Source organism: Columba livia, chromosome W (assembly GCF_036013475.1).
Source record: "Columba livia isolate bColLiv1 breed racing homer chromosome W, bColLiv1.pat.W.v2, whole genome shotgun sequence".
Classification (NCBI taxonomy): domain Eukaryota; kingdom Metazoa; phylum Chordata; class Aves; order Columbiformes; family Columbidae; genus Columba; species Columba livia.
The window spans coordinates 15165336-15174146 of NC_088641.1; positions in this window are offsets into that span (position 1 = coordinate 15165336).

Genomic DNA, 8811 nt, shown 5'->3' on the forward strand with positions numbered 1-8811 from the left:
CCCTTCCATCTTTACCCTAGTTACTGCCAATTTCTGCTGACTTCATACTTCTTAGCCATCATCCTGCTTTTTAATTCTTTCTGGGGCAGAATAGTCCTCTCTCCTCAGTCTTTCCTGTTCCTCTTGAAGGATTTATTGGTCACTAAATCCTTAAGTTTCTCATTTGTCTTCCTGTTATCTTTGTAAGGGAAGTTGCACTTATGCATGCATAGCAAGTATTTTCTACACAATACAAATCCTTCAAGTCTAAATAAGAAGTCAATTTTTTAAGAATCAAGACTCACTTCTTCCTTCCATTATCCCATATTCTACACCTAGTCATACCACACCTGTAACCATGGACTCATATTGCAAAGATAGGGTCTGTTTCTCCATTCTTGCCTGCAACGGCACAAAGCACCACAGTAGGTAGCTCAAGTAACAGAAATCTAGGTTAAATAGATCACTACTGCCCTTGCCACATACTGGTGTTTGTCCCCATGTAGGTACTGCACATGTCAATATTTACCAGCTTTCCCACACAACTGACATATGCAGCAGGTACTTAGTTAGCACTCTTGCAAGGCCACAGTAGCACCTGCAGCTAGTGCACATGTGCAGAGTTCACAGCAAGACCTATGACTTGTTTAACCTTACAAGTTTTTGATTTACCTGGGCCCCAGAGTACACCACCACCACCACACATATGAAGAGCAATGCAGCTGTTGTCCAGCTAAAGCCACGTGCACATTGTCTGACCTGTCCCCGAGGCACCACAGCTGACATTCGTCCAAAAATTGTGCAATAGTTCCTATGTGCTTATTGTACATGTGAGATAAAGCCCCTCACCCATACAGGGGCCCATTTATCTGAAGTTTCTAGGAACTAGCAGTCCATCAGATTGCTCCTAAAAACTGTTGGGCAGTATATTACAGTCAGTGCAGTAACCTTCGTTCAAAGTGACTGAATTTACATCTGTTCCAGTGACCCTGTTTCTACTTTCCCTCTGAGCAGCAGATGCTTCTCAAAGTCTGAAAAAAAATCAAAACTTAAATCCTTAAATACTTGCATCTCATTTGTGTACTTTGTCCTCACTATGATGTGCACTTTTCTAATAGTCTAAACTCATAAAATTTCCTTCTGATTAATTAAAAAGTGATAATTTTAGAAGTATTTGTTTTCCATAAGCCACACCTATTCAAAACCTCCTGGCTTGGGATCTCCTCACAAAAGCAAGGGTTTCCCTTATCCCACAGTATAAGCAAACATATTAGTCAATATGACAAAGATACTTTTGCCCATAAAACAAACGAGAAGAGGAAAGTAATTTATCATCTAAAGCTTACATTATTGCAGCTTGTATTGGATTTATGTGACAAGGTTTTGGTAGGGGAGGCACTGCAGTGGAGGCTTCTGTGAGACAATGCCAGATGCTACCCCATGTCCAACAGAGCCAGTGCCAGCTGGCATGAGAAGGAAGGAGCAGCAGAGACAACATGTGACAAAACAAATGCAACCCCCCATTCCCCATCCTCCTGTGCCACTGAGTGGGAGAAAAATTGTGAGTGAAGTTGAGCCCAGGAAGAAGGGAGGTGTGGGGGAAGTGTTTTACAATTTGTTCTTATTTCTCATTACCCTCCTCTATTATTAACTGGTAATTAATTAAAATAATTTCCCCAAGTCAAGTCTGTTTTACCTGTGATGGCAATTGCTTACTGATCTCCCCGTCCTTATCTCACAAGTTTTTTCGTCATTATTGTCTCTCCCCTGTCCAGGTGAGGAAGGGAAGTGATAGAGTGGCTTGGCGGCACCTGGTGGCCAGCCAAGGTCAAACCCACCACACAGCTGCATATGAAGTATAAGAACTTAAGATGTCAAATATCCTTGCCAATTCCCTGAACATAATTTATTGTGATTAATATTAGCTTTGCATAGGAACTAAATAGTACTGTACCTCTTGTTTTTTCTTATCCTAATCAAACACAATAGGAAAATGATCCTGCATTGGAAAAAGGAATGTTTCCAAGTTCTTTGTGCACTTTCAGTCATAGAATCGTAGAATAGTTTTGGGTTGGAAATGGACCTTCAAAGGTCAACTAGTCCAACCCCCCTGCAATGAGCAGGGACATTGTCAACTAGATTGCTCAGAGCCTCTTCAGCCTGGCCTTAAATGTTTCCAGGGATGGGGCCATCTACCACCTCTCTGGGCAATGTGTTCCAGTATTTTACCACCCTTATCAATAAAAAAATTATTTCTCATGTCTAACCTGGAATCTTCCCTATTTTAGTTAAAAACCATTACCCTTGTCCCTGTCATAACACGCCCTGCTAAAAAGTCTGTCGCCATCTTTTCTTACAGTCCCCCTTTTAAGTACTGAACGGCCACAATAAGGTCTCCCCAGAGTCTTCTCTTCTCCAGGCTGAACAACCCCAACTCTCTCAGCCTGTCCTCACAGGAGAGGTGGTTCCAGCCCTCTGATTATCTTCGTAGCCTCTTCTGGACCCTCTCCAACACATCCATGTCTTTCCTGTACTGAGGGTTCCAGAGCTGAATGCAGTACTCCAGGTGGGGGTCTCACCAGAGCAGAGGGGGGCAGGAATCAGGCTCACTTGACACTGCTGGTCACGCTCCTTTTGATGCAGCCCAATATATGATTTGCTTTCTGGGCTGCAAGTGCACATTGCTGGCTCATGTTCAATCTCTCATCCACCAGTACCCCCAAAGTCCTTCTCGGCAGGGGCTGCTCTCAGTCCCTTCATCCCCCAGGGTGTACTGATACCAGGGGTTGCCCCAACCCAGGTGCAAGACCTTGTACTTGGCCTTGTTGAACCTCATGAGGATCGCATAGGCCGGGCCTGTTGGAACGATAAAGGACTCAGCATTCCGATTCAATGTGAATCACGCAGAGCCATTTATTACAGAAACAAGCCTCCTTAATACGCAACTATATTCTAATCACGCGGTCCCACGCTCCAAGCATGGAGTCGCTAAATGAGTACCATGGGCTGTCCATGCGCTGGAGTCTCACTGATGATATGTCCGATGATTCACGCCACACCAGGACCCCGCTGATTGAGGAACGCCCCTCTTTCTCACAGCAGATTCTGTTCTCAGCTTCTCGAAGCGGCCTTGAGATTCCTTTGAGCCAGACTAATTCAGCAACAAATCTTTATCTATCAAAACCCCTCCACAGGCCCCCTTCTCGGGTTTGTCCGGGTCCCTCTGGATGGCATCCTGTCCCTCAGGTGTGTCAACTTCATCACTCAGCTTGGTGTCATCTGCAAACCTGATGAGGGTGCACTTAATCCACCTATGTAATTGATGAAGATATTAAATAGTACTGGTCCAAATACAGAGCCCTGAGGGACACCACTTGTCACTGGTGTTCATCCGGACATGCCATTGACCACTACTCATCAAATCCATATCTCTCCAGTTTCCAGAAAGAAGGATTTTGTGGGAGACCACATCAAAGACTTTACAGAAGTCCAGATAGATGAAATCCATAGTCCTTCCTTTGTCCACTGATGTAGTTACTCCATTGTAGAAGGCCACTAGGTTGGTCAGGCAGGACTTGCCCTTGGTGAAGCCATGCTGGCTGTTCTTAAGTCACCCCTCTGTCCTCCATGTGCCTTAGCATAGCTTCTAGGAGATTCTATTCCATGATCTGCCCAGGAAACAGAGGTGAGGCTGACAGGTCAGTAGTTCCCAGGGTGTTGGAACGATAAAGGACTCAGCATTCCGATTCAATGTGAATCACGTAGAGCCATTTATTACAGAAACAAACCTCCTTACATATGCAACTATTCTCTGATCATGTGTCCACGCTCCAAGCATGCATTCGCTAATTGGATATCATCTATGTTCACGAGCTGTCCACACGCTGGAGTCTCACTGCTGATAGGTCCGTTGATTTACACCACGTTGGGCCCTTGTTATTTTGGAGTTGCTTCTCTCCCACAGCAGGTCCTGTTCCCAGCCTTGAAATTCCTGGCTGGTTCAGTAACAAATCTCCATCTAACAGCAACCCCTCCACACCAAGGTCCTCCTTTCTATGCTTTTTAACAATGGGTGTGATGTTTCCCTTTCTCCAGTCACCAGGGTCTTCATCTGACTTCTCAAATATCATGGAGAGTGTCATAGCAACTACATCAGGCAATTCCCTCAGGACTCTGGGATGCATCTCATCAGGTCCCATAGACTTATGCATGTTCAGATTCTTCAAGTGGTCACGAACCTGATCCTCACAGTAGGAGGGACTTTGCTCCCCCAGTCTCTGTCTTGCAGTTCATTTTCCACTTGAGGAGTGTGGGAAGAGAGCTTGCCAGTGAAGACTGAGGCAAAGAAGTTGTCAAAGTGCCTTTCTGTGAAGAAAGCAGCTATTGGGTGAAGACATTTAATGTGGGGGAATACAGAGGGTCCGTGTATTCCCTGACAGAGGGAACAGAGATTGACCTTGAAGATATTAAGGCATACCCGTGAGAAAGAAGGGAATAAGAATATCCAGAGTTATTAAGGTATACCCATGAGAAAGAAGGGAGTAAAAGAGTAACATTGACGATAGCAAAATTAGCCAATGATATGTAACTATTGCAGCTTGTAACCAAAGCAAAAAGACACATGAGCTGGTAAAGAATATATAAAAAAGTGTTTGTGGCAATAAATGGAGACTGCTGTTTGTACATAAGAAGAACTTGATCTATGTCGTTTGTCCGTCTCAATCGCAACATATGGTGACCCCAATGTGATTTGAACACACCAATGTGATATTGCATGAAAAAGAGGACAGCAGAAGAGCTGTGATGGCTGGTGTTGAGCCATGGAGACAGAGCCCAGTGTAGCTGAGAGAGCAGTGGGGAGAGCTGCCATAGATCTGGATCACTGAAGAGTCACCGATACCTGAGTATTAGGTGAGCCACTGGGAACATGGGAGGGAACCTCTCTAAAGAAGAGGGTATTATATTATTTATATGGAAGATGCTTCTCAAGAAGAGGGGCATTAGCCTTCTGAATTTGACTTTACAAAAGATGTTACTATGGGGCATAGCACTACCTAAGGACCCAAAGAAACAACTGAACTGTTAACGACATGCCACATGTTGCTAGAGACTTTAGGAAGATTAAGAGAGCAATGGGAACAGGCAAAGACAGTGGAGGGGGATGACTTCCCTGGGCTAGATTTGGAAGAAAAAATGAAAATGTGCACTGTTCCGAACCCCCCTGTTACTAATGTTTATCCAGCACCATTCAAGTTTGCGTTATCTGATGACTTGAATGAGGATGAGGGTCCGCAGCATTCTCTGAAAAAGTTAAAAGGAAAAGGAGTATGTGTACATGTTGCCCCAAGATCAGATAAAAACAATGAAAGACTCAAGCAAAATTAGACCTATGCAATGTAACAGCTATAGATCATTTAGTATGAAATGATGGGGATTTGTTGAAAGGGGCGGGTATCCCCCAACTCTTGGAAGAGACACTAATCGTCACACCAAAATTACATCTGCGATTAGCTCCTGAAATCCTGAGGCAGTCAGCAGACCTTGCATATCAAGCTATGATAAAGGTGCCTGAAACCGATAAAGCAGCCAAATCATTTACGACTATTAAACAGGGTCCCAACTGAGAATTACATGCAGTTTATTGACCGTCTTCAGGAGACCATCAACAAGCAGGTTGAAAACTTAGAAGCTAAGGAAGCACTAATGTTGAAATTAGCAGTAGAGAATACTAATGTTTACTATCAATGTGTTATCTGTGAGTTTTACAGTACATATGATGTGCTTCTGTGTATTGCCTCTCTGAAAATCAAGCAGCTTGTCAGGAATGTGAGTTAATTGTTTTCCTGGTTGTTGTTACAGTTGTTTCTTTGTGGTATTGTGGAAGTGCGCTGTAAACCTTCTCCCCACTTTTCCCACTCGCGCTGCAAACAGCTCTCTGCTTTCCCCCCCCCCCCCTTATCAAGGTTTTTACTTACGAGATGGGGTTGGAAATGACTGTTTTCAGTCATGTTCCTAAGGAATCGGTAATGGGAGGTGGTTTAGAATATAGGAAAGTACTTGAAAATATGAGGAAAGAGGATCTGGTGAAATATTGTAATCAGTGGTGGCTGCTGTATAAGTTAGATGATTGGGAAAACTGGCTGGAGAACAGAACCTTGAAGTATAACACTTTGTTACAATTAATCTTGTTTTTAAAGTGAGAAGAGCAAAAAAAAAAGTAACTGATAACACAGCAGTCATAGATGTTTTCCTTGTTATCCTGTTTTCTTTGTAGGTATCTGTTTAAGCATATTACAGTTTTAATAAGTCTTTGCCTGTTATATGGTACAGTAAGTTCACAGACTCTTAGATAATGAGAATTCATGGACTCAAAATGTACATTTTGTGATAATATAGAAGACCATGAGTAATTTAGTTCTTTACTGTGTGAATGTGGTGATAAAATTTTGTGTGTAGTAGCTGTTACTTTTCTTTCTAGCATGCTAGCTTTATTCCAGCATTCAGACTTGTGCAACTCTGTGATAGGCTGTGTCTCATCTTGGTGTACTAAATTTGTCTCTTTTGTATGCACACCGAGTAAAAAATCCTGGTTTTGGGATAACAGTTGTAGCACGCCAGATGAGACACTAATAAAAGCCTTGCCCAGTCCAACTTACTAGGGCAGTGGGGGGGACAGGTGCTGATTGGGCTCCAGCGCGCACTGACCTGTTTTGTCAGGGAGACCCAGCAGCATCTCTACGTGGCTGAGCAATAAGCAGTTCAAAGGTGCAATGCAAAAATTGAGATATTGTCTATAATAAGTGTAACTGTGATCCATTTGCATATTTGAACTTGGTATTTGGTTTTCATATCTGAGCTCAGTATATTAGTTTGCATATTTATATTTGGTACCAAAAGAATTTTGCTTGGGGAGATAATTATAAAATGGGAACCAGTTCCACTACTAAAATGCCACCTTGCTCCCCCTTAGAATGCATCCTTACACATTAGAGTAACTTTGTGGTCTGAGTTATAGTGCTGTATTGCAATTAATGCTGTTCTGCAGAACTTTGGAAAAAATGGGATGAAGTATGGTACTGTAAGTTAATTTGCTCTTATTGTTATCTAATCATTTTGAGACCAGAAAAGAATTTCAGTTAAACTCTGATTTGCATTGGAGGTATGAGGAATTAATGGCACGGACTCTCAGTATGGGTGAACCAAGAGTCCTTTTATTTCCGCAAGGCACTTACATTTATAGTTAGTAGCTGTTGTACGTGTATTTAACTTTCTGTTTTAATTGGCTTATGCCAGCTGTTCACATGCTCTAAGTTATCTTACGATTGGTCTACTTAATCTTTCACGCGCTCTGGCAGTTTGGCTAACACATTGTAAATATCTTTTCTTGTACAAAACATTCTGGTTTCTCATTCTATTTTGGTCAAGGTCGTTCCAGTAACTCAAGATGATTGTTTGTAAGATACTCCTCAAATCCCCATTTTTGTTTTTCCATAGAGCTTTCATGTTGGCTAAAGTGATTCAAATATTAGTCTTTGGTTGAGAGGGAAGCCAAAAAGCATTGCTTATGTCCAACAATACTAAGACGATGCTTACTACACAATGTAATACCCACAACATCATTGACATGCTGTACAGATGATCAGAGAGTCTACGTTACGTTGTCCCAAAGGGTTGGGACTAGTCAATTGTGGATTACCCCTCGTTGTTGTTGTCTAGCTGAATGTTAGGTAGCAAATCGGTGTCACCACCAGGTGCCGCTTCTGCTTCTTCGACTGTTGTCTTGAGCTTCTTCAGGAATGGTCTGACACAACATGCAGACACCCACTGTGATCCTTGTTCTATAACAACACAAGCATAACCTCTCCCCCAGGTTATCAATTGATATGGCCCTTCCCATTGACCATTAACTAGTGATTTGACCATAATTAATGTAGGTTCTTTCTGATTTAGCATGTTTTGGGTCATACTTGTAAAGTGTTTCACCACAGGGGGAATTTGGGCTGCACCACTTAGATATAAGTGATTCATCACTTACAATGCTTTCGACAATGAGTTTTGTGGTGTTTCCCCAACCTCTCCCTGTTTTTGTTTTTGCAAAAAAACATTTCAGAATCAGATGTGTGCGTTGGACCTTGACTACGTACTCAGAATCACAAATCAAATTTAGAGGTTCCTCCTTAAAAAGCTCTAAGTAATGTAAAGCTGCACCAAGTTCTGCTAATTGGGTTGAACCTTCAATAATTTTTACAGAATGATGCCAATTGTTATCTTCATGCCAGACCACTACAGCTTTATGAGACTTCCCAGAACCATCAACAAAAAATGTGCAAGTATGTAGGATCAGACCAGATACACGTATGGTTGGTGACCTGATGTGAAAGACTTGCAGGTTCTGCAGCAATTTACATTTAGGCATGCCAAAAGCTGTGCTGTTAAGAAAATCGGCTAGTGCAATTTACAAGGACATAGATTGCAAATAAAAAATCAAAATTAAATTTCACAAATGGTACATATATGACAAAAGGATCATGGCCTATTAAGACTTAAATTAATTCCCTGCATTTTCTTGATCAGAGTAACAATCGGTATATCAGTCTGTTATCATTCTCATCATACTGTCCCACAATAGCCATAGGTTGTTTCCATGTTGCAGCTATAAACAGACAAATCTGCAAGTACAATTGAATGCAGTCAGCCGGTAAGGCTGTCATAAATTTATTCATCAAAGTCTCTAACTCCATTTTGGCTGTCATATTTATTGGATATTGTTTTCCCTTACCGGGTCGAAGTCCTGTTTCAGTTCTATCAGTGTAGTGTTTGCTTTATCAAAAC